At 35.4% G+C, this 27,153-nt stretch overlaps 1 long non-coding RNA gene across 1 annotated transcript in view; it reads right to left on the bottom strand.

Annotated features, from left to right (window-relative positions):
* Window positions 1–27,153, bottom strand: part of LOC108737520 — a 307,184-nt gene that overhangs the window by 227,985 nt on the left and 52,046 nt on the right. Inside the window, exon 3 of the long non-coding RNA XR_003232230.1 lies at window positions 7,987–8,022. This is a non-coding gene — a long non-coding RNA (uncharacterized LOC108737520). The remainder of the gene's footprint in view (window positions 1–7,986; window positions 8,023–27,153) is intronic.

The raw sequence follows: 27,153 nt of genomic DNA, 5'->3' as shown, positions 1-27,153 counted from the left end.
ACAATAATACATTTCCATTTACCTCCTTCTCTATATCCATACAAAATATCTATCAAACAAATAAAATTAAAATTTTCTTTTGAAAAATGAAACCATTCCATCAGTATTTTCTTATGACGTTGTCACGTTCAACTATCGTCAGTAAACCGACTTTACAGACAACCGATTTTTTTTCAAATATCCTGTCTCAAAATCTCTCTTTCAATGCTCCCACATCCAACCCTTGATGCATCCTATTAACCTTGATTTATAAATATTTCTCCGATCATCACCTCACCATCTCACTTACACGAATACCTATCTTTCCCCACTTCTTTAATTGTTGTTAATCTATTTTCAATTCCCTCAATCCCTCCTCTTTTTCCTTCTCATATGTATTTCTCATATGCTCCTCCAAATTTCTTTTCTTATATGTCTCCTTTTAGACCTTCTAATATTTTCTCATACTTAACTACTCTAGCTTCCTGTACCAACTTCCCACATTTTATTTCCCATCTAATAACATAATAATCTGGTGTATTTCTATCTTATTTAAACACCCATTTTATATACCCACTTCCTTTACATAACTATATATTATTTTCCACTTGATTTTCTTCGTTTTAATATTAATTAATGTCTAGTTATCAATTATTAGTCTGGAGTATTTTCAAGACTTGCATCGAAGGGTTTGCACACGCCTGGAGTAACACAATAAAAACAAAAAAGGTGAACAGGAAATTGCATTTGCGATTAAAACGTCTTAATTATTTCTTAACGTAGCGTCGGGCTGTTAAATGCCGGTTGGGCAAATATGGTTGTGACCACAGGTAGGTAGGCAGATATTTCGCAATAGGTATGTGGTGTGTAAAAGAGGCCGGAAACGTTGACACCGGAAAATTTTTGAACATATGTGCTGAGCGCGAGGTAATAAAAAGGCTATATAAACCCGTCAGTTTGCGAATCCAGCTAATTCATTATCGTCTATTCCATTTAAGCAACGACGACCTGCAAGGCAGAGGCAGTAACCAGCAGCTCTTTTTGTTGCCCGATTGTTTTGTTTCCGTTTTTCTTTTCTTAACCCTTTTGTCGCTATAAATAATACATATAAAGGCACTCCTTGTAAGGTATGAGCGGATGGTCGCCAATGGCCTATGGGGGAATTATTTCCTTTATGTTTTTGCCATTTCCGATCCGAACAAGGTGCTTGATGGGCAATTTTGGAATTCATGGAAGTGCATCCTTTTACATGCTGGAATTGCCCAGTCGTATAAAATAAATAAAAATAAAATATAAAGAGACTCCTTTAGATGATTTGTTGTGACATAATTATGTGCTTATGACAAAAGTAAAGCCAAAATAACGAGAATGACACAATGAAGGTAAATCGAACAAAGAACACGTACCTCCACTCTTTCCTATCCTGAACTAAACTTCGCATTTCCCTAAAACTAGAACAGCCCACATCCTTAACTATTTGCGAACAGTAATCTAATCTAGGTCTACCTCTACCTCTCCTGTGTCTGCCTCTAATATGTCTCTGACTAGACCTTCATGCCTAAGAAGGTGTCCTACCAACCTATCTCGCCTATTTTCTATTGACTTCCATAGAGTCCTCTGTTCTCCTATTGTTTCTAATACCTCTTCATTTCTAACCTTCTCTACCCACGATATCCTCATCATCCGCCTATAACACCACATTTCGAACGCTTCTAACCTTTTCTTTTCCGCCGCTCCCACTGTCCATGTTTCGCACCCGTACAACGCCGTGCTCCAAACATACACCTTTAACAACCTTTTTCGAATTTCTAAATTAATCGTTCGCGAGCACAGAAGTGACTTCTTTTTATTAAAGACGACACGACCCTGCGCTATCCTATGCTTTATATCCCTACTACTCCTTCCGTCCTGACTTATCTGACTTCTTAGATATCTAAAATCAGCCACTTCTTCTAATACACACGGTGGTATATTTTAAAAATTAATTTTAATTTAAATACAGCACCTACATACATTCTATTTGAGTATTTTACAAACTGTTGCAACTACGGATGCCCGGCAGTATTTACGTACTAAAGTAACCGTTCACGTATACGTCCAATTTTAATTTCTTAACGAATAAAGTGCGACAAAAATTTACGACGCTTGCAAAAAAGGAAATTCGCGTGAGATGCAAGTATAACATCGTTTGCAGCAGCAGGTTGCAGAATAAATTTGTAGGCGAAACACACGCTTCTGGCGATAAAATTATTATTAGTTACTATGTCCGTACTCCGTCAAGAAATTAACTCACGGGTCTATCTGGTGCAACAAATTGCCTTTAATTAACCTCTATGTAACAATTCACAAGTAAAATAACTTCATTCAAAACTGAAAAATAATTTTTCTTTTACAAGAAATGTGTTTTAATAAAATTCCTTAACAGAAAGCTAAACTTCTTAAGGCTGGTTCACCACCTGATTGAAATCGGATCGGATCGGATCGTAAGTTGCACCTCCACTTATGTGGTACTAATCGGTCAAATAAACTCAAGATTTTATAATGTAAATCATGTGCAATTAATTTGTTGAGTCAAAATGTCGATTTCAATCAAAAAGGCAGAAAAAGGCAGGTGTCGACTACATCACTCTTGACAATAATCAGAAAAAAGGTGCATTTATATGTCCATGCAAATTCAAGTTAATACTTTGAATGTAAAAAAAGAGTTTTCATATACTTCAAACGTAGGTACACCCATTAATTCGATAGTTCATCCGTTATTATTATAACGTTAAATATTATTATAACGGATTTTTGTTCTCTAATATTTTAGAGAACAAAAACATTAAGAAATAGTCAATAAAATATCCGATCCGGCCCACAGGGTGCTCGCAGCTTCTTCAAATATCTGTATATCTAAATATTTGGACATTTAAACACTTATTTAAATATAAGGCCACTTTCCCACAGAGCGATAACGACACGACTTGTCGTATCGTATCGGAAAGCCGCTTTCACATTAAGCGACTAAATATTGTTTCGACAACGTTTCAAGTTGAAATGCAGGCCTACCTATCCTCGCAGTGTTGTCTGGTTTAGTTGTATGTTTCTAATAGTGTTAAAAAACAGTGAGAAAGACATATTAATGACTACAAGTCGCGGTTAGCACTAGCATATCATACACGTATGGCGGCAATGAGTATCGACAAACATGGACAACGATACGTTGGTACGACACACAACATGTGTGAAAGCGTACATTTGGTTACATTGAATATATGTGTCGTGCAGTCACACGATTTGTTAATACAAATCGAAATGTATTTGCGACATTTTTTACTGCAACGCTTTTAATATCGGATCGCATCAGTGTGAAAGCGTTCGCTTTAAATTCATTTATTTTGAATATTCTTTTTGTAGTTGCGATTTACTGCAGGCAGTAAATCGTATCGTTATTGCATTATGTGAAAGTGGTCTAAGGATGAGGTTCTGCAGCTAACACAATTACATTATTCTAATTCTTCTGTCAAGTGTTTGTTTTCGGGTAATAAATATGAAAAATTTCCACCCCTACTGGGTTGTTGGGCAATAATGATTGTAAAAGTCTAGCCCTACTTTCGATATCTAGGAAATTATTATCATTTAACTAGATTCTTCAATTAAAAATCGTTAATCTTGGCGTATTCTAGGTGGAAGTAAACAATTGCAGAAAAGTGTAAAAATTTAAATCTATATTTGAGTGCATAATTGGTTGCATACATAGCAGTGACATATTATAGGTTAAATGCTATGAGCTAAGAGTTTAGGTTAGGTTTTGGTGAACATAATTCCTCTAAATGACATGTGTGAAATGATATACACCACAGGAAAAGGTGTCGCCCAAATTTGGGCGTGTTACAAGTTGATAGTGTATAGTATTATTAAAGAACAAAGGAAACGAATGTCTTATTACTAGTAAACTAAGTGTATCATTAATTTATCGGTTTAAATTTGAACTTACTACAAGTTGAAACCGTTAATTTCTATTTATCATTTCTTTTCGAAAAAGCATATTTTTTGAAAAGAAATCTTTCTCTACAGTAGCATATAAGTATAAATATCCATATATTTCGATATCCTTGTTAGTATTTTGGTCCCGTTTTCTGGTTGCTACATAAACGTAACTATTATCTTACATAAATTCGCTTGCCGATGCGATGGCATCTATCAAGTGTACAGGGTCCCCGATTTATATCGACTTGGCACGCGAATCGAGCAACGAAGCATTTAAATTGCAAACTAATACGACAAATACAATCGAGCGGTGCTGGGCACCACCGATCGATGATGGACGCTCGGCGTCGTTGTAGAAACGTCGGCGACGCGATGCCGGAAGCGTGGCACGATTGGCTCCGCCGATTTTTATTCACTAAACACGACGACGTCGTCGACGACGACCGCGAGGGGGAAAAAATAAAAATGCGTGGCGCTCTCGCGAATAAAAAAAAAAGAAATGTAAAAACGAAGCCATCATAGCGAGGGGCGGGGGCTAGTTGAAGGTTTGCAGCCAGGGGATCCCCCGCCGCATCAACAACAGCCCCTGATCGAGTACAACCACCACCTATTATTTCTCCCGAAACGAACTTTATCCACCATAATACGACAAGCTTTTACGGGACAAATAAGACAGGACTTAATCACGATTAATTAGCAATCATTTAATCGTTACTCGTTAGACGCCGTATTAAGGAAGTTTACGAATTTTTTAAAATGTTTTAAAACTTTTTTGTTTGCGTTTTTGTAAAGCTATAGCTAAATGTTTTATGTCATTTAACGCTTGACGTTTGACGTTATGACAACCAAACCTAACCCATCCTAAAATTTGTAATAGTGAATCAAACAGTAACTCTTTTATTTATCTTGAAAAGTTTTAGTTATATGGCATTTGAATTGAGGAATTAAAGAAATAATACGGGAAAATATGAAACTTAGTTATTTAATATAATTATCTCAAAGTTGATCAAATTTAAACGACATATCTACGGTTTTTAATATTATACAATAATTAAATCTAAACTAGTATTATAAAAAAGTAAAGACTGTTAGTTTGTAAGTTTGGATACAGGAGGTATTCCCNGCTTCATTTTATACTAGGAAATTCAATATAATAATATCTTCTACAACATGTAGCAAGAACTGGTATGCATATCATGCAAGTGGTGAATTGCATACTAAGCGTACTGCAGTATGACGATCAGCTATACAGTAAAAGTTCCTTATTCACGGTTTCCTTACTCGCGTTTTCATTATTCGCGGGTGAAAAAATTGCAACCCAGTTCCTGTATTCGCGGCTAAAAATTTCATTATTCGCGGATGCAATCAGTAAACAGAAAAGAATTCGGTGCCATTTATTAAGGGGATTGACTGCAACAGACCGCTCGTGCTCACTGTGAATTTTTCCGAAAATATTTCTATTCTATTCTATTATAAACATTGTTATTTAACGTTCCGAAATAAATATCTGATTTTTTGTATGGTAACAGACAAAGGTTCACACTAACTCGGTACGTTTTTGGTTTTCAATAATATAGACATTAAAAGCTTTTACAAGTGCTTAAAGTTAAGTTGATGCTTCTTGTAGAACACGTATTTTAAATAGAAATTAAAAAACGGCCTTCGACAGGCTTTAAAACAAAGCTTTATCTATCTTACTACAAAATTTCAAACCTCTGTTCCAAACATTAAACTCATGATATCTAGAACCGATAAGCATATTTTTACTTTATTTTTTAAACTCTTGCCTAAAGCTGATTATAACGATCAATTTTAATTGCGAATTTTTCAATACATTGATTTTATTATGATACATATTGGTCTAATTTCGGAACCTTAGAACGTATCCCTTATGATTCCATACACGGTTTCTGTATTCGCGGCATATTTATGATAGGTTTTACCCGCGGCTTCGCTTGCGTTAATGTGGAAGATCATCGACGACTACATAATATTAATTTTTCTATCTCTCGGGAACAGAATACTTTTTCTAGATAAATGGTACCCTATGTCCTTTTCTGTATTCCTGACAATGTTTGTGCAAAATTTCATGATAGCTTTTGCTCGCGGCTTCGCTCGCGTTAATGTCCTGAATACACGTCAAAGATCATGGACGACCACATAAAACTAATTTTACTATCCCTCGGGAACAATATATTTTTTCTGGACAAAAGGTACCCTATGTCCTTTTCTGTATCCTCGACAATGTGTATACGAAATTTCATGATGATCGGTTGAGGAGTTACGGCGTGAAATCGTAATAAACAAACAAACTCCCATATTGAGGTTAATTCACCAATTATTAAAGTATGACTCACACAGTCGCAGAATGAATATTCTTAAAGGGCGTAGCCCCAGGCACAGCTAATACTTTATTAAAAAAATTGTAATACTAGTTTCTAGATCTTATCAATACCATTTGTAAAAAATTAACATTACCACGTTTATTTGTAATTTACAGATAAAAGAAACATGGCGTGTTTACAGTCTATCAAGAAACTTTTCTGTATTAGATAGCATTCTAAAGTTGGCGTGCTAATTATTACGCCTTTGCTCATTTAGCTACTTTCTAATTTGTACGGTCGGCGCTATCTTGATTCGACAATAATACTTAATCAATTTAAAACTTTTTATGAAGTAATTCTGTTCAATTAGGGGAACCTAAAGAAAGCAGTGAAATTGAAAAGCCTCCAATTAACTTGATGGTAAAACACTGTGATTTAAAATCAGCAATCGTGAAAATGAACAGGAAAGTTTTAGAAAGTTCAACTTGAAGAAAAAAGAAAAAAAACATAAAAACTTCATTTTGAAAAAATACACCATTTTTTATGATATGTACGACTTTTAAATTTTATGAACAAATTTTTATACATGTTTGATACTTACAAACATGGTTGTGTTGGAAATACACTTAAACTTTCAAATTTGCATGTCTTTATTTATCATATCATTAGAGCGTTTCGACTACGTAATATCTTTTTTATATCTGCTGATTAAGTTGCAGATATCTAATTTTTTTTTTTTTGGAAAATAAGATTAACTTTTACCAATGACAAAACCTGAAAATAATTTCGCGCTTGTTGTTCTTCAGGGACTCATTTTTCCTTTTTCTTTATATTGCAGACATTGATCAAGTTCAGATTAAAAATCCCATTAAAATTTCGATCGAACGGCATACGAATGTGATTTATAGAACGGGAGGAAAAAGAGAAATACGTCAAAGTTTTAATTTTCTTTCCTCGCCCCTCACGTCCGCCGTCCGCTTCGCGACTCTACATTCCGTGACCGAACTCCTTTTAATATTCCCCCCGCGTCACCATTTTTCAATTTTGCTACCCTTTAAACATTTCTTATTTACACAGCCACCCCATCAGCCAACCTGCCATAATGATCTTACGTTGAAGTTGCTTTAACTTTTTTAATCAGTCCAAAGTTTAATTATAGAGAGAGAGAAGAAGTACGCGGGCATTACAACGTCAAGTCAGCCTCAGTTTCTTGCTTCTCTAATTCACCCTGGCAACCCCTCCTTCCCGTATTTCATCTCACAAGTATCGATAAGGAAAATAAATAACGATGTCTGCTGGAAAAATCCTTGTAGACCGTTTACTTATCGCATAAGCAAAGAAAATGAAGCCAGTTTGGAACAACCGTTACGAAGAAATAAATTTAAACCGATAATAATGCAACAAGATAAAAAAATATACCCTCTACTTCAACATACAGAGACTTGTGTTGTTATTATTCTAAGTACAGCGTCGTCAAATTGTTTATATTCTTTACGTTGAAACAATTGAGAGAAATTGTCATTTGTATTTTACTTGTATCGAATAATAAATCCTAACCACACTTTTATTGACATGCTTGATCATTGTGTGCAGAAACTTGCGCAATCATTTCAAATTTTCAGTATAAAACAATAAAAAAATATACAATACATTAAGTACCCAAAATTCGATCTATCTCCTTAGTAGGTAAAAAGAAAAAAGAATGACTCACCAAAAGTGACAGAAGTTTGGCCAATGGTTCGCAAATCTGAAAAAAGAATACTTTTGTTAGTTTTTTATTCTTTCAGAGGAAAATAATATAATGCATGTACATGTTTAATATATTTGACAAAAGTGCAGTTTAACACTCCTCATGGAGTTGACTTTAAATATTTCAATGCTACCAACATAATATACTTTAAATATCCGAAGCTAAGTGTCATAAAAATAATCAGAAATAATACGAATGAGCAACTGTCATGATGACTATCAAACAAATAGAAGGACATGACTCAGTTGTATGTGTTGTCTTTTCTACCGTAACATCATGATTTTAAGTGTATCTAACGAAAAAAAAAAGTTTGCAGCACTACGAAAGATTGCCATTTTATGGAGCCAATTTAAAATATACATAAATAGTTAAAAAATCCACACTAACTTAAAGACAACACAATAATAAATGATTATAAAGTTGAAAAAAACCCTCACATTATTAGACGAAACATTGAAGTCGGTTTTGTTTTGGAATTAAAAACCTCACAATCTTCGTTAATTCTGATTCTCTACTCATATCCATGATTTGTTATCTTTCTCTGTTTCTAGTGCAGGATCTGCAGCATATATAATTTCTTTTCATTCCCATGCAATTCTTGTTCATATTATCTATTAATTATCCGTTTTAATTTCATTTAAACCTACAACATTATTTTGACAGACAATTCTTTCATATCTTCCTCATCCCATTTCACATATTTTCTATGTTTTTGCATATTCAAATATAAAAGAAAAATAAAGTTTCTTAAGTTTGGACGGCCCAATTTAGGAACTAACGATTTAGAATACCATCACCTTCCTTTTTTTATTTTTCAAATTAAATAACTACACCGACGTTTCACCTTCGGTTTTAAAAAAGCTTTTGGAATGCTAAAAATTGTAATGTTTGACTATATAACGTATGATTTTTACTGTAGTACCTACTTTTACCATACAATTCTAATTATTCAAACGCGAAAATTGCGCATGATATATACAATTTGATGAAGTGTATTGAAAGCATTTCTGTAGATAAATATGTATATATATTGAAAACTAAAAAATATCAAAGGAAGGTATATTAATTGGAATCACTTAGTAATGCTAAATAAAGTTAACGTAATGCAGCACCCAAAATTAAAGGAAGCATTCAAAACTGGACGTCTATCCTTTAACAATGAGAGACAATGATTAATTAATGTGGTCACAGACCGGGAAAACCTAAGATTATCAATGGAATATGAAAATATCAGGGAATTTAGATGTGACACTTCAAAACTTCGACTTTTTCAAAAATAAAGATAAAATTTGTTTCAATCATGATACTTTTCATTAAATATTTTAACTCACAGTATCATTTTATTTTCTTAGTTAATATTTTTTTTTATTTTCCCGCAATGATAATTAGCATGTTAATTTGTGAAAAATTATACCAACATCATTTAATGCTGTTTTAGTTATTATTGCAAAAAAAATTATTAAAATAAAAATTACAACCAGGGAAAAATATGATAAATTGTATTGGAAAACCGGGGATTTTCAGGGATATTTATGATCATTTCGTAGTGGCGACCCGGTTAATATATAAAACCTTTAACTTAAATATTGACTGCGTACCTAATTAGAAAAAACTAACTCCCTTATTATAATACGGTGCCAACAGAAAAATAAAAGGGTTAAAATACTACGAATTCCGATTTTATTTTCATGTAAATGTAGTAACATATGTATGCGCACACAGCTAGGCATAGTGCGTATGTGCGTGTTTAAAATAATTTCTTATAAATTACCATCATTAGTTGCACTGCATACATTCACTTACTGATAAAATATCCGCAACGATAAATTAATAATATCTACTAATAATAATAATAATGCGGATTACTAATACTCGCATGTTTTGCTGTTTTGCAGGAAACTCGCCTTATTCTTTCATTACTTCATTGTACAGCAGCGCTCCGTGCGTCCTGTCTCAAGCCTTGATAGGGAGAAATACACGCAATAAATCAAACATTAATCGTACGAAACGAATGGTCTGTCTGCTATAACGTTTAAAACGTTTCGCGAGAACTGAATAATTATTACGCATAATTACGCTCGAGTAAAAAGCGTTAAAAATTTACGACGACGTCGAAGCCGCCGCCCTAATACAAACCCCTGATCCCCTTCCTCGCGTTTTTACCAATTTTTTAAATGCCTCTAAAATTTCAAGGTTGTAGCGACCATTTGGTAATTTTTTTCGTTTATTATTGATTTAAACACTTTTATGTTGACACATATACCAGGCTTCAAGACTTCTAGCACTCACTGAGCGACAAAATCGATCATTAAACGCCTTGTGTCTTCTTAGATCTATCCACAATACTCAATTTGTGCAGAAATAAGTGCAATGCGTTCTGGAAAAGTCAACAGGCTGTAACAGTAACGTAAAAATTGTGCCAAAAAAGATGAACCGGCTCAAACCATTTCCAAAGCCGATATTCACCAAAAAAAGGTGATGCTGTCTGTTTGGTGGGATTTTAAAGGAATCGTTTTTTTTGAGCTTTTACCGGATAACACAACGATTAATTCGGAAGTCTACTGTCATCAGCTGGACAAACTAAATGATGCACTTCAACAGAAAAGGTCAGAACTAATCAACAGGAAAGGTGTAATGTTTCACCAAGACAACGTGAGACCTCACACAAGTTTGGTCACTCGCCAAAAGCTTTTACAGCTTGAATGGGATACAATGCTACACCCACCATATTCACCAGACCTGGCACCATCGGATTATTATTTGTTCCAGTCACTCCAAAATTTTTTAGACGGTAAAACCTTCACCTCAAATGAGGAGGTCAAAAACCTCCTCGATCAGTTTTTTGCCAGCAAAGACCAAAAATTTTATGAGCGTGGAATTATGCTACTACCAGAAAGATGGCAAAAGGTGTTGGACCAGAACGGTCAATATATAATTTAATAAAGTATTTGTTTATGACTTTCCGAACAACCCTATATTTATAGTGGAAACTAAGGCAAATTGAAGTGTAAAAACGCGAAACCAGATGCAGATGCGGATGTGAAAATGTATGCGGAACTTCCGTAATTGCGAAAGCGGAAGCAGAGCTCTATTACAACAGTACTATACAGTCACACATCAGTAAAACACATAGTAGATCGATTAGTTCGATTTTATTAAAACTTCCACGCCTCCCCCCCTCGTACCCCTCAGCACTCTTGCAGTTTGATAGAAGTTTCAAACTTGCCTTTAAATCACTCGCTACCGCAAGCAGACGGCAGTGTAACCGAAACTTTTTCATCTAATTAAGACAAAACGCGAACTGCAACTGAACGACGTAATTGGGAAATTAGCCCGATTTTCCGATAACGGTCGAGTCCCGAGACAAACAATTACCCGACTAATTGTCGACAGCATTAAAACTTTATTATTCGATTAATATCGTCGTTTGAGGAGAAGTATTACCAATTCCAGGGAGATAGTCTTTTTTTATTGCCAAATCACGCAAATTAAGTGTTATCATTTTATAAGTCATCGTAAATCACTAAAAATTAACAGCTCATTTTAAATATTCCAATCAATATAACAAATCCAATGAGGTGCTTCATTATCACCAATACTAACAAAATTGTATTGATCTATAAAAGTCTGAAGTTGAATTAAATTAGTTCTGTTAAATGAAGCGTTCAATTAGATTCGATTAGATTAGACTAAGTCTTCCTAGCGTTTCTGCAAGCAAAAGAATTTTAAGACCTATCTATCCCATGGACCTTTAGAATTAAATTGAGTCATCCTTTGGAAAACATATTCGTTCGAAATAAAGGCGATCAATATTTATCTACCTCTCATCGAAATGCGCACGTTCTACTTAACCACAATTGCGCAATGCAACAAAAAAAGACCTAACGCACTTTTAAAACTGCATCGAGCTTTCTTCCGGCTAACATTTATCTGTTTTGTTTTTGTCAATACGACTGAGAACTAAAAGTCAATTACCTCACTTTAACAGGAATAGAGACTGAACACGTTTTATCTCATGACAACCTTCAACATACTGCGGAAGATATACAAGTGATTTAGTTCAGTTATATATATATATCTATGATCTGATATAGAGAAGGTTAGGTGATTCTAGAATTAAATTTATCAGGTTAGGTTATTGGGATCCGTCAAATGGGCATACACCATCTGGTGGCAAAATTTATAACTCAAATGAGGGAAAAAAAAATGAGTAAAAATTTTTTTGATGGAGTCTACGAGGTTTTCTTCTAAAGTTAAATCAAATAAAAATTTAATATGTTCAGTGAAAAGCTGCAATAGCACTTCAGACATAGATCTTCACTCTTCACCTACATTAACTACTTTCCAATAAAAACTAACCGTTTTATATATGNTTTTACGTGGAAGTAAAATGTAAATTATTTAAACTCGTAATTTCGAGTTTCGTTATCTAAATCTGATGATTAAGTAGTTTTTTGGTAATAAAACACGCAATAAAATTCGTCAATCTGTATAATACGTAATATATTACCTATCATTTTACTTAAAAAAAGGAATTTCGATTTAATATTTGACACAAATAATTTATTATTGGTAATAAAATTCTTCTAACAATGACACGGAAATATGCAGGTGCGAATCACGTCTGATGAGAGTCTAGAGTGACTGAAATCTTTATCTCCACGAAGTTGATAAATATATCTAGCTACAGATGAAACTGGAAAAAGTTTCTTGCGGCCGCTATGAGATCACCAAAGTTATATAGTCAAGTGTAATATCCTTAATTTATTAATAGACTATTTTAAGCATAAAATAATACAATAAGGTCGAAGGGATGGGTTACCCAAGGTCAATCATATAGAGGATCAATGGAGAAATTGCTAGGTTTTGGTGGGTAATAGTTCGGCCCCTACCACCGCAGAAAAAAGGGGAAAGGTTAGGTTATGGTGGGTAGAGGCCCCCCCCCACTCCTTCCACAAACAAAAAAGTTGACAGACGGTGTTATCCATAGACATATTTTAATGAGGGAGATGGTGTATGGTTTCGGAGTAGTGCTATCTCTTTCATGACACGCTTACGCACTATAGTGAGAGAAGTGGATATTGTCCGAAACCTTGTTCCATCTCTTTCTTTTGTTGTACCATTATTCTGACCGCTAAGGCATGTCCATTAGTAAACGTCGATGGTGTTATCTATACAAGTGGTGGGCAACCTACGGCCTCTAAAGCATTTTTTTTTTAAATTAAAAATGTTTAATCAACGTAACTAATATAATTTGTCTTGTTTAAATTAAACACATATTTCAGCATCTTTATTCATAATTTAGTATTAAAATAATAACAAAGATTGTTCTAATGCAGTAACTGATTATGTAAAATAAAGGTAGACACAAAAAAACCCTAATAAGTAACAAGAATTTGTCAATTTTCTACTCCGGCCCGCGTACTTAAAGTAAAACTTAATCTGGCCCCCATTACATAAAAGGTTGCCCACCCCTAGATTAGACCACCAATTCGTTGTGTTTCAACTGGATTGAGCCATCCAAGTAAATATTTATCTATCTCTCTCGACACATGTTCTACCCAATTGCAACCGGTGATTAAATGCAATATTATAGATCTGTAATGTAACCTATCTAAACGTAAATGTCAATAAATAGTATGAGCTAGGTTAGGTTAGGTTATTCTGAGAGGAAATTAGTTTGGAATAGCGGAAAGAGCATAAAAGCTCATCAGAAAGACATATAAATTCTAAAAGCAAATATCTTCTTAATTACCCATAGGAAGTATATTATAACCCATTAAAATAGTGTACGTTAAACACAAAATACACACGCTTGCATTTTTAATTTGAATTTGTTTGATGTCATTCGCCGGTATTCGACTATGTTTAATTTAAACAACCTACAGGAAAACGTTTCTACTAATTAGTAGATAGTTCAGGATTTGCAATGTAACCACGCTAAATGAAACACTCTTTTATTATCGAAACTAATTAATTTATGGAAGATTACCTTGCTCGGTTTTATTACGATGAAATCTCGCTCCATAACTAACTAATAGTTATGAGCGTTCTTTACGTTAATATTTGTGAATAGGCGCTGAACTTGCAATAAATTGTCAATATTTTTCTGCTTATAATAATCTGTTTACCATTTACCACTGCCATTACTTATCGGATTGGTTTGCACCTGCAGACAATTCGATAATGTAAGTGTAATATCTTAATAATTTTATGGAAGATAATATTGTAAATCTGTTTGTAATAATATAAGAAACCATTTACAATAAGGGCGGAACTCAACTGAGAAGGATGTTAAGGAGAATGTGATAAACCTGCACGCGCCTAATTACTATTAGGTACACGTACTGTTCACATTATATGAAAAAGAAAGGATAAGAACAAGGAGAATATAAAGCTAGGTGACGAAAAATTAGAAGAAATCGCTGACTTTCGATAGCTATCCTTTTATACAAAGTCAGATAATTCAGGATGGAAGGGGCAATAGACATGTAAAACAAAGGATAGCGCAAGATGGAGACGCCTTGAATAAAAAGAAGTCACTTCTATGCTCGCGAACGGTCAATTTAGAAATTCAAAAAGGATTGGTAAAGTTGTATGTCTAGAGCAAACATAGATGGTGGACGTGGCGGAAAAGTAAAGGTTAGAAGCGTTCGAGATGAGGGTACCGTGGATAGAGAAGGTTAGAAATGAGGAGATATTAAAAAGAGTAGAAGAACAGAGGGCGTGTGGAAATCAATAACAAATAGGCGAGGTAGGTTGGTAGGATACCTTTTTAGGTATGAAAGGCTAGTTTGAATGGTATTAATAGCAGAAGCAGAAGTTAAGAGGAGCAGAGATAGACTTAGATTAGATTACTTACTACTCACAAATAGTTAAGGATGTAAGATGATCTAGTTTTAGAGAAATTAGAAGATTAGCTCAGGATAGGACAGAGTGTGAAAAAGGTACGTGTCCAACCAGTCTTAAGACTGACGTCCTTATGATCATTATAAGATTAAATTATACATTTGCAATTGAAGCATTTCGGGAATTGTCCAGAATTGAGCCTCCAGACCAAAATCGCTCCAAAAAATTTTTCAACGATTTCCGGTCATTCTACATAGTAGAATTAGATATTAGAAGGTGGGGAGACAGTCTTTTATGGCTTCATAAATAAAAAAAAATATTTTGAATGATAATTTTTCAAAATTGCCCCAATTCTAGATAATTACCTGCATTGGGGGCCCGGAGGCGGATATGTTACAGTATTTTATTCTTTAGAAAGCATTAGTTTTATAGATTTCCTAGTACTTACAATATCTGAATTTCATACAATTCCTAGAATTGGGGTTCCAGGCCAAAATCGCTAAAAAAAATTTTTCATCGATTTCTGCTCATTTCTGAGGGTTCAATAATTTATATACATTTGAGACGGGGAAGACATTTCTTTTTACTACAGCATACATCATAGGGTATAGACCTAGTGTACGTAAAACTATTTCTTCTTTTAATATTAATAAAAGAATTTTATGCAATGACAATCGTGAGATAAGGACGTTAAAAGCTTGTATAACTTTGAATACCCTCCCCCTTCCATCCCTGATCTCCTCACCCATCTCTTCCCGTACCTACAATTTAGAACTGTGATTTGAATTTTCAAAAATTATCATTCAAAAAAATTTTCTCATATTTATGTCATAAAAAACTGTCTCCCCCATCTGCTAATGTCTAAAATCTAAAAAAAAAATTGAGCCATTTTGGTCAGGACCCCCAATTTTGGATAATTACCAATAATACAAGGAAATATATGTATTTATACCCCAATTTTTTTGAGTTTCATATATGCGTGTAGCTGTATTTGAATTGTTCGCAACTAACCACTGAGCAAGCCCAAAGTTGCTGCTAATAAAATTTAGGGAGAATCTTATTGGTACCACTCATCCCTTTAGAGAAGCCTCATCGCCTAACATATATTTTATACTTCATCCCTATATTATTCCTATGTCCGTGTCTTGAACAAGAAATTTGTTCAGTTTTTCAGTTCTTCGAACCCCCTGTGCGACTGTGTCGCGTTATTTTAAGGTTTACGACTGAATTCGTTACGACCCCTTAGACAGACGGGTACATAATAATTATTGCCCGTTCAATAAAACTAAACGCAAATGTCTCTACTTTTAATCTAGTACGGGAATTTACGTGGAACCGTCCACTTGGGAATAGACAACGACTACTAAGACTACCAACGACGCTGTTAAAATAATTCGATAAAAACAGCCGCCCGCGATTCATTCATTCAGGATGAAATAGGGAAAAGGCGCCTACCCCTCTGCATCTTCCATTTGTTACGTAATTCAATAGAACGCCGTGTTTACATGGATTTACACAAATGATAATTTGGCAATTTTCCAATACCTATATAACATCAAGGGATTATTACTAATCACTTCTCAGTTTTTTGACACATTTATCTGCATCTTCAAATCCAGGAAGTGGTAACAATTCTTATGTAGAATTCTGCAAGAGGCACGATTTAGGTCTACTTTGAATCAGCCAGTTTTCGAAGATTAGTAAACAACGGCATGGACAACAGTATTTACCCGCTAGAATCAATAATTTATCGATCCTGTCTTGTTTTGAAACCTATAGCAATATCAAAAACAATATGCTCATATGAGGTCAAGAAGAAGTTAAGAAACTTATCAAGATCGCTTGTTCTTGAATTAAGGCTACCAACGACGCTGTTAAAATAATACGATAAAAACAGCCGCCCGCGATTCATTCATCCAGGATGGAAAAGGCACCTACCCCTCTGCGTCTTCCATTTGTTACGTAATTCAATAGAACGCCGTGTTTACATGGATTTACATAAATGATAATTTGGCGATTTTCCAATACCTATATAACATCAAGGGATTATTACTAGTCACTTCTCAGTTTTTTGACACATTTATCTGCATCTTCAAATCCAGGAAGTGGATTCTGCAAGCGGCATGATTTAGGTCTACTTTGAATCAGCCAGATTAGTAAACGACGCCATGGACAACAGTATTTACCCGCTAGAATCAATAATTTATCGATTCTGTCTTGTCTTGAAACCTATAGCACTATCAAAAACAATATGTTCATATGAGGTCAAGAAGAAGTTGAGAAACTTATCTAGATCGATTGTTCTTCAATTAGGGCTACCAAGACCACCTGCATCGAGCGCTGACCCGTATCCAAGATGATAGTACTTTCTTCCTAAGTCTCTAGTTATTTTTCAACCTGCATATTATTCGTTTAATATTTAGTAAAGGGTGGAGGTGCGTGTCCAACCAAACCAGTCTTAGGTCTGATGATCCTATGATGATGATGATTCGGCATTCAATAAACGATTCACGTTGCACGTTTCCACAGAAAACTGACCATCATGAACGTTTTGTTCTACATGTCTAACATTCATTGTTTTTCGATAACGAAAACGATATTTGGAGTTTGGAAAATATTGTATTATCTCGTCTTGTGGCTGGCCTAATTTCGTCGTGTTTATTAAAAGGCATTGGAATCTTTCAATCACTATTATATCTCCTGATGTATCTTCGTCTTGGGGTCGATCCAGTGGCACATTTACATGTGAGCTAAATCGGCTATAGCTCAGGTTGGCAGAATTGTAGGGAAGGCAAAAATGTCTCTTCAATTTCATGTAAATAATAACGGTAAATTTTACAGATTATGCTTGAACGCGCTTTAAGACGAATTGCTTTTTCTTTTGAAAGCATCGACATCTGTCCTCTAGAGTTGAACTGGGCAAAAAAGGTGTGCTTGCAAGGTTTATTTAGTATAGAAGCCAGATTGCCTCAATTAGGTATACAAAATGGACTTAACTACTGATCCAGCAAATTATAAAAGTGTCTGCATTTTCGGGAATCCCTAAAGAGTGTAGATATGGCTCCTAGCATAGGCCTTTAATAAATTCAAAACATTAGCAAAAAAAAACATCCCGTATCATATTGAGAATATTTTTATGTGTAGATACCTTTGTCGACGGAGGGACAATTTTCGATACTTCGAAGATAAAAAACTAACTAAATTCGTCGTCTTTGCTCTTGCTTTCTATAAATAGCAGTCTGAGAACTTTAAATCTTTCGGATTTGTTTGATTTTTTTACATCACAACAGTCCCGAAGGAATGTTCACTTATAAATTATGATCAAAGAAATAAAGGATCCATTCGAAGGATGTGAAGAAATGTTTATGGTAGGAGCGCCCAGATTTAATTAGCGCAGGGGTTAAATACGCCACTGCATCAGTCAAAGATTCCAATTACAATATACGTATAGATAATATATATTTAAGTGGTTCCAAGAAAGTACTGTTAAATAGAAATTAAAAGTATACTTCCATATCAGTATTATAAGCGTAATATCTAGCTAAACTAATCATTCAAAATAATGAACTGTGTATGCAGTTATATCGCCATCTAGTGGGTATTTACTGCTAATGAAGTATTTTATACGTTCAACAAGACCTTGCTAAAGTATCAGCTTGTCTAACTTAAAATAAACTTAACTATAATTTGTGTACAGTGAGAAAGAGCATCTCTAATGAAATCTAGACATACCCTACAACCCTCTCTTGAGAGAGCAAAGCGATAGCGGAAATGGAAAACCCTTCCGCAGGATGCCAACATACGCTGGTAATCAAATTGGTGGATAATGAAATTGCTTTTACCTCACTGCCACAATGAACCGATATCAATTTAGAATTATAACAGAGTAACTAAACTTGCTTCTCTGAATTCCTCATTATCGCAGACGTACTCATAAAACCAGCGGCCGTTGGAATTCCGACTGCCACTACTGTAATTTTTGTTTACCAGATTTTCGATGAAAATCGCGAAAGTAAAAAGGGGTGAAATAGTTTGTGTAGAACATTTTTGTTTTTGGTCTGATTTACTTGAAGCGTGATTTAAATGTCTGATATAATTAATCAAGCAAAGCACCTTCTTTGGCATTTTAAAAACTCTAAGCTCTGAAAGGGTGAAAAGGAGTTGCTGCGTCTGTATATGACATTCCTATTTAATTTGTTGTCGAATTTACTTGAAACTGGGTCTTAATACTCATTCCTACAATTAAGAAAACACTAATCTTGACAATTTTTAAAAATCAACCCAAGACCACAGTTGAAGGTCGCAGAACAAGATTTAGTCTGAATCCTGTTGCTTCAGCCACCTAGCTGTAACCCCTGAGGGTATACATGCTACCATGACCGGACAATAATTTTCCATCAACTTACAAGATTAGACTGGGAGAGTCTAGAAGGAGGGGTTATTTCTTGGATAATCCGGTTTCAAGATGTGGATTCTACATCGGGAATTCCCATGTTATTTACCCGTAGCTACTTATAATTTGTGTTTCATTGTTACAGCCACTATTTTTTAAAATTTAAAAGCAGTTCGGTATTTTTTTTACTTTACACTTCGAGTGGGTGAAATTGTGAGGTACAGGTAGTGTTTAATAAATAAAATTTTTTAGGGGCATACAGTTTTCATTCTAAAAGTGACCACCCAAATATGTCCCTCAATATACATGATTATTTTCCATGTACATACACTAAATAATCGTATGTTTAAGAACGTAAGAAGTCAGTAAGTTGCAGTTGGAGTTGGTAATACGCACCCTATTTACCCAATCGCAAAACATAAAAAAGATGGCGAATAGGGCGGTGGTCACGGAACCCTCCTACAATCTTAAAAAGAGCTGGCGGCCCCTCGCCTGTTGCCATGACGATTCTTTTTCCTGCGACACGGGGGGTGCATCGCGAGCGTCGCCGTCGGCGCTGCCGTCCTTACACCCCCTTCCTCCTCGTCCGCGCGCCGCCTCACCTCACCCTCGCCTCTCGCATTTTCACGACCGACGAGTACACTCCACGTGATCGTCAAAATAAATCTAGTTACTTTTCAAATCGAATCTTGCATGTCCGGAGATCGGCGGACGTGCGGAAATTGCCGCAGAATCATCTTTGATAAATTGGATCTGCATATTTCTGCATATTTACATTGCCAAGAGTTCATCATCATCAACGGCGACTGGTTGGTTTAGCGCCTCGACGCTACTCCGACGGCAATAACGCATGAAAGACGGTATTAGAACGAAACTTAATTGGAAAAATTGAAACCAATCGTTAAAACCAACCAACAGCTTCGCATTTCGAGCGAAGTAATCTTCTCCCAAGGTATTTTTCCCGCTCTTTCTTAAAGAGAGAATGATTCACCAAAATCTACTGCTTTTGTCTATGCCACGTTAGCAATTAATGAATCATTTCCTAAACAATACGTCGATTTTGTTAGAAAGACGAAGACCCATGTCAAAAAATTTCGACCCATGCTTTACCAGTTATGCTGACGTTTTTCTAAATGTCAACCTTCAACCATTTCCGTTCAGGCCATCAAAGTTGAAAGGAATTTATAGATGGATTCAATTGAAGACAAAGGATCCTCGATAGAATCACACCAGGAGAAAGTGAAGATGGAGACTGGAATCAGAGCACTGAAGAAACAGTCGTCAGACGAGATGGGGAAAGACAATGCAAACATTTTTTGAAACAAAAAAACTTGAAAAAGACGTTTTAGGAAGCACGAAATGCCCAGAGACCCACCCGACAATCATAGATGAACGAAATTTATCATCTGTTGTTAGTGTCCGACCGAAACTGGTTTTTACGACCGAAACCGAAACCGAAACCGAATTTCGGCAACGGTCTCAGTTTCGGCCGAAACCGAAACTTCCTTATAAGGATCATGTTTTGAGAGAAAAATAAAGAAAACGTTATTATAATCAGTCAGTTTTATTTTTTATCTTTAAATCACATAGCTCTGCAGTCTTTGACATTTTCAATTATTGATAATCAAATCAAAATCAACATAACAACCACTCATTTAAGGAAATACTTTAATTGCGCCTTAAAAGTACTTAAAATAGGTGAGATGTTTATTTGAGTAAGTACAGCATACTTCGCTTGGATGGAATTTATCGCGCCGAACATGATCGAGCAGAGTGCGAGAACTACCGAACGCAGTTTCGGTTTCGGTTGTAGTTTCGGCAGGTTTGCTGCCGAAACCGAAACTAAACCGAAACTTGTTTTTTTTTACCGAAACTCGACCGAAACCGAAACCGAACTTTCGGTCGGACACTATCTATTGCAGATTATAAGAAATGGAATATTAAAGAAACCACAAAATATCTAAAATTAATAGTAATTCAGGAGTGGTATCACACCCTCGCCGGGAATCGAACCCGGGACCTTTGGCTTTACGCACCAATGCTCTGACGACTAAGCGGGTTCGATTCCTGGCGAAGGTGTGACAACAGCAACAAAAGATCAATTTGATGTAATTTATAGTTGGTATAAGTGCAAAATGAATTTTCACATCAGTTTGTAAATGTTTTCGACTGTTAGGAATAATAAACGAGACTGTGGTAATTAAGTAAATGGAATACGTGTTTCGCCCATTTTACAAAGACATCGGAAGTGTGCAAGTTCATTGATAAAGTCACCGAAATATTCAATCGCTAAGTGTGATTTCAGTAACAAATGAAAAATGCGAGAAACAAACGGCGGCTAAAATATTGAGTATTAAATATCCATTGTTCTACTGCTCTTTTCCCTATTGTAAGACGCATTTATTGGCGGATTAATATCTCCCGTCCATCAACATCCGACCAGTTACAATGTCAATACAAAATTGCGATATCGGCATGGCAAAAAATGATGTACCTTCACATGCACATGTGTAAGCCGATTTGTACACATCAGCGTTGGCATATGTATGTGGACGCAATACGTATTACGTGTTGAGAGAAAAGGCCAATTCAGATTACACGTTCGAGAACTATTGATTACGGGGGACGCGTAGCAATAATCGCCAGCATCCTGCCAAAGTAAGCAACGCAATTTGCGCGGATTTTTCCGATTGTGCGAGCAGCGAGAGAGGCACAGGCGGCCGCACGGCACGGCAGGCCGCGGCGCGCTGCAGCGACGGCGATTTCCTCCTTCGTCGGTCGCAAATTATGCACGATTTCGTTTTATTAGCCGCAGAATCGAAATTGCGCTCGATCGTATACGCCGTTCCGACTGTCGATGATATGTATGCGACCGCAATGACAAGAATATACGTTACGACGACCACGATGCCCAGCGGACACACCGCTCGCTATATTTTCATATTTATGACCAAACGTGAAATAAATCCATCGCGTCTGTACAAGGCATCTAACGACAATACATCCTATATACCAAAAGGATTTAATTTCTTCCCCTTATTACAAAATGTAAATGATCAGAGACAAAAAGGGTTGTATATGTATTATCCAAATGAAGGCGGTGTAACGCCATCTAGGGGGTATTTACTGTTACTGAGACAAGACTTTACCAGAGTAGTTATTTCAACTTGCATAAATTTTAAGAACGTTAAAGTTCGTCCTGGTATTAGTATTGGTCTTGGTTATTCGGTCTTGCTGAAATATTTCTTGTCTTGGTCTTGGTCTAGGTCTTTGTATTGCTAATAGTATACAGACAGTATTGCTCTTCAATTTTCGTAAGACCAAAACCAACCAATAGCTCATCACTATGCTTAACGCTTCATGCAAATACTTCAGTAACAGCAAATACCCACCAGATGGCGATGTATTGCCTTTATTTGAGTATGGTGTAGGAAAAAATGAAAATATCATGTATAGAAATGGTTAGTTTAGATTAAATTAGGCTTCGTTATATTAAATATTAATAAAGTTAGTTATAACCTAACTTTGGCTTTGATCTTTTACACATCTTTCATAATGTTTCATAACACAACCGGAAAATTAAAAACAATTTTTGATGAAAACGCCTTGGGTTATACAAGATGACCAGAATGCTAATGAATCATTTCTTAATGGCGGAATTCTCAACAATTAAGACTTATAAGGAACTATTCCCTATAACGTCCACCTAAATAATCCAAAAAATACAACCTTCAGATCATGAACACTGTCGTAACGTGAGTAGTTTTGCCTTAAACAAATTAGAAAGTCAGTCAGATTTTTATAAATATTATTCATTAGGGGGATCCAATTAAGCTCATTTCGATATCAGTGCTTTCATTCGCAACCAAAATTTTTGCTAGGGAGGTGGACAGCAAGCTTTGCTGATCCGTAAGCGATCACTTGATCAACGATGAGTAACGAATTAATGTGGAATATTAGTAATTTGTCCTTATTTCTTTGATGGTTCAGGTTCTGCTGTAACTACCACTGGTGATCGCTAGCGTAACGTGATGAGAATTAGTTTTTGTGGATTCACAAAGATAAAATCACAAGTCATACGGAACAATACAAAATCGTAACTTCGAAAATCATTTTTTCAGACCAATTTAGTAATCTTCAGCAATAGTAAAATTAACTGGCCCTCAAGATCATCAAATTTGACCTTGTCTATGGGGCTTGAACCATAATTGTTAGTGGGTTACTGCTAGAAGTACCTATGTAGAAATGTACATAATGACAAAAATGAAAACAGCTCAGATCTGTCATGCAGTTAGAAGTAGATATTCGATACATATTATAATGCATTCGTAATTTCTGAATTTCTATTTAATTTTAATTTTTTATTTCGTTCATTTAATTTGAAATTCTACCAGTAACCTCTGATTAATAAAAAAAAATAGATCTAGTAATTAAACTGTTAGATATGTTTTCTTCTAAACGAGACGGCTTTATTTTTCTAAAAACAACCCAGTTATTGCAAAAAGGCGTAATCATCTAAACTGTCACTTATTTCGCCTCTTGTTCAACCCTCTCCCTCTTCACTTTCGTTAACGAGACTGGCGGCGCTCCAAGAAATGTTACCTGTCAGACCACATTCTTACAAATAGCACGTACATATAATTTGGTTTCAATTATACGTACGATACGATACAAGAAGAAATAATGCAAAGATACAGCCGATTGTTAAGTCGTCGAGGCAAATCGTGCTCCATTAGGCACAATCCACGTCTTATTAGCTGCATAATTTTGCACCTCGACGTTTTAAAACGAAGGTACGAATGCTAAGGAAGTACATAATAACAGCATACGCGTGCTTTTTTTAAAATTATTTATGGGAACTGTCTGTAGATACAAAGACCGCTTACAACCGCAATACTTACTGCAATTTTGTACGAAATGGAAGAATTATATCCATTAATATTTGTATTAAGAATACATTAAGTATAAATCAATAACACCTCTTTGATATAGACTCTACGGTGGTCCACTTCTTCCGTTCGTGTATGAAAAGGAATATTCCCAAGATGACCCCAACACTCCTATAATAAAACCTATACCAACCGATTCAGCCAATCAAGATGATAAAAATACCTGTACACGCTTAGTTTACACTCATCAACATTCCAATCGCATTCAAGAAAATGGATCCAGGTCTAATCGCTGTTTCAAGGACTTAATTCCGATCGTAAGGTTTTTAGCGAAATGAAATGACTCTAGAATGGAAAAGAAGATTCCCAAAATGACCCTAAGACTCCCAAAATAAACCTGTACCAATTGATTCAGCTCATAAAGACGATTAAAGTTCCTGTAGGCTTAGTTTATACCTAGCGCTCCAATCGCATTCAACAACACGGATCCAGGTCCAATCGCTGTTTCAAAAATTTCATTCCAATCCTACGTTTTTAAGTAGAATGGAAAGACTTTGGAATGGAATAAACCGGTGCAAGCTTCATAAACCAGGAATGATGTCAGTATTGCCAAACAAATTGTAGCAATATGATCTAATCAGTTTATTTTTATTGAAGTATTTTTTTGAGATAATTCATAATGTTAGAAGCATTCAGACTATGGTGTTACAGGTGAATGATGAATAGAGAAGGTTAGAACTAAGGAGGAATTAGAAAGAGTAGGAGATCAGAGAGGGCGCTATAGAAGTCAGTAGGGATATAAAGCAGAGGATAGCGCAGGGTCGAGTCGACTTCAATAAAAGAAAGTCACTGCTATGCTTGCAAACGGTTGATTTAGAAATTTGAAAAAGATGGTTCAAATTGTATGTTTAGAGCGCGTCTTCCTACGGGTGCGAAACATGAACGGTGGGCGCGGCGGAAAAGAAAAGGTTAGAAACGTTCGAAGTGTGGTGTTACAGGCGAATGATGAGGATACCGTGGATAGAGAAGGTTAGAAATGAAGAGGTATTAGAAAGAATAGGAGAACAGAGGACTCTATGGAAGTCAATAAGAAACAGGCGAGACAGTCTGGTGTGACACCATTTCAGGCATGAAGGGCTAATCAAAGATATATTAGAAGCAGAAATAAGAACTAAGAAGTGCAGAGGTATGCCTATGCTGTTAAATGTTCACAAATAGTTAAGGATGTGGGACGTTCCGCTTTTAGGAAAATGCGACAATTAAGCTCAGAATAGGACAGTTTTATGACTGTATGGTGATGATAAAGATGATGATAATGATAATGAAGATGATGAGTTAATAATATTTACTTTATATTATTAAACCAACAGTACGTTATATATCTATCTCATTCTTTGAAAGTTTTAAATTAATTAGTAAGTTAATTATTATATTTTTTGACTACCAAACTAATGGACTTATTCACATGTTAACAGTAGCTTGCATTCACTCCCCTTCGCAATAGAACAAAGTTGTAACACTAGATGTAAACGATGTCTATAATTCCAAAGACTAAGTTGACGATTTCAAAGTTAAATAACTCATCATCCTAATTATTTTCATCAAAACAATATTCTCTGCCTAAAGAAAACGGCGTTGCTTTCTGACATACATACTTTCCTACCCGCGTTAGAAAACACCAGATTTTTCAGACTAGCTACAACAAAAACCTGTTGCAATTTTTTCCAGTTTATAACCGTTAGTGATTGGTTGCAGCAAATGGGTTTCTCATTTCTCGCGCTATAAACAGATAGTTTACGTAAATTGGAATTTGAAATATCAGCGTGATAAAATGGAGGCGCTTTGAAGTTATCCCGCTTTAAGGCCGATTTCCTAAAGAATCTCATCGTTAACAGTCACTTTGAGTAGTTCTCCTTGTACGTTTGTATTATCCAATTTTATTATGACCAAATAATTGTCTTATTACCGGCAGATAAATAGGTACATATGTATGTACGTACATTGCCGATGTGCTTAAAGTGAAATCGTAAGATGCAAATGATGGTTTCAGTTTTTCATTTTCGTTACGAATCATTACGCAAAAAACACTAATGAGTTAAGTTAATTTGATGGATACATTGTAAAGGATTCATTTTCTAGAACTGTTTAATGTACAACGTGCTTCATTACATAAATAGAGCATTCATAGCAATGGAATAAATAGTAGAATTAAGATTTAGGTTGATGGATCATGATCAAAATGAACGATTAAATCCATACTTATTAGAAACTTACATGGAATTTTGAATCAGTGATTGGTGAACCAATTTTAACTTCTTTTTTATCGGATGTATCCCAAGGGTGATTCCAGATTTTTTGCAATTATTAACCCCCTCCTCCCCCTCGTCATAAAAAGTAAGCAAAACACTTACCCTCAAGTTTACGTAAACATTGGTACATGCATTTTTATCTCGCTACATAGCCCATTCACATACATATTGTATATTTAATTCGTAGTCATCACAAATTTTGAAGGTGTTCTAAAAAAATGATAGGAATCTTCTAGAATGTTCGAAATTTCTCCATTTCGGTGGGTGTGTGGATTTGCAGATCGACCATCGACCCCTTTAGAATAAGTAAGAATGTACTAGAATGTTCTTGAAAGTATCCAGAATTTCGAGAACATCCTGTAATATTCGAAGACCATTATGTGCGAAAAGGTTAGAAGCGTTCGAAATGTAGTGTTACAGGCGAATGATGAGGATACCGGGGATAGAGAAGGTATGAAATGAAGAGGTATTAGAAAGAAAAGGAGAACAGAGGACTCTATGGAAGAAATAGGCGAGATAGGTTAGTAGAACACCTTAGGCATGAAGGCCTAGTCAGAGACATATTAAGGGCAGAAACTGAAGTTATGAGGGGTAGAGGTAAACCTAGATTAGATTACTGTTCACAAATTGTTAGGGAGGTGGGTTGTTCTAGTTTTAGGGAAATGAGAAGGTGAAGAAGTGAAGGTGC

Source organism: Agrilus planipennis, unplaced genomic scaffold (assembly GCF_000699045.2).
Source record: "Agrilus planipennis isolate EAB-ADULT unplaced genomic scaffold, Apla_2.0 scaffold14, whole genome shotgun sequence".
Classification (NCBI taxonomy): domain Eukaryota; kingdom Metazoa; phylum Arthropoda; class Insecta; order Coleoptera; family Buprestidae; genus Agrilus; species Agrilus planipennis.
The sequence above is the reverse complement of the archived record's forward strand: the minus strand, read 5'-3'. Positions and strand labels throughout refer to the sequence as shown.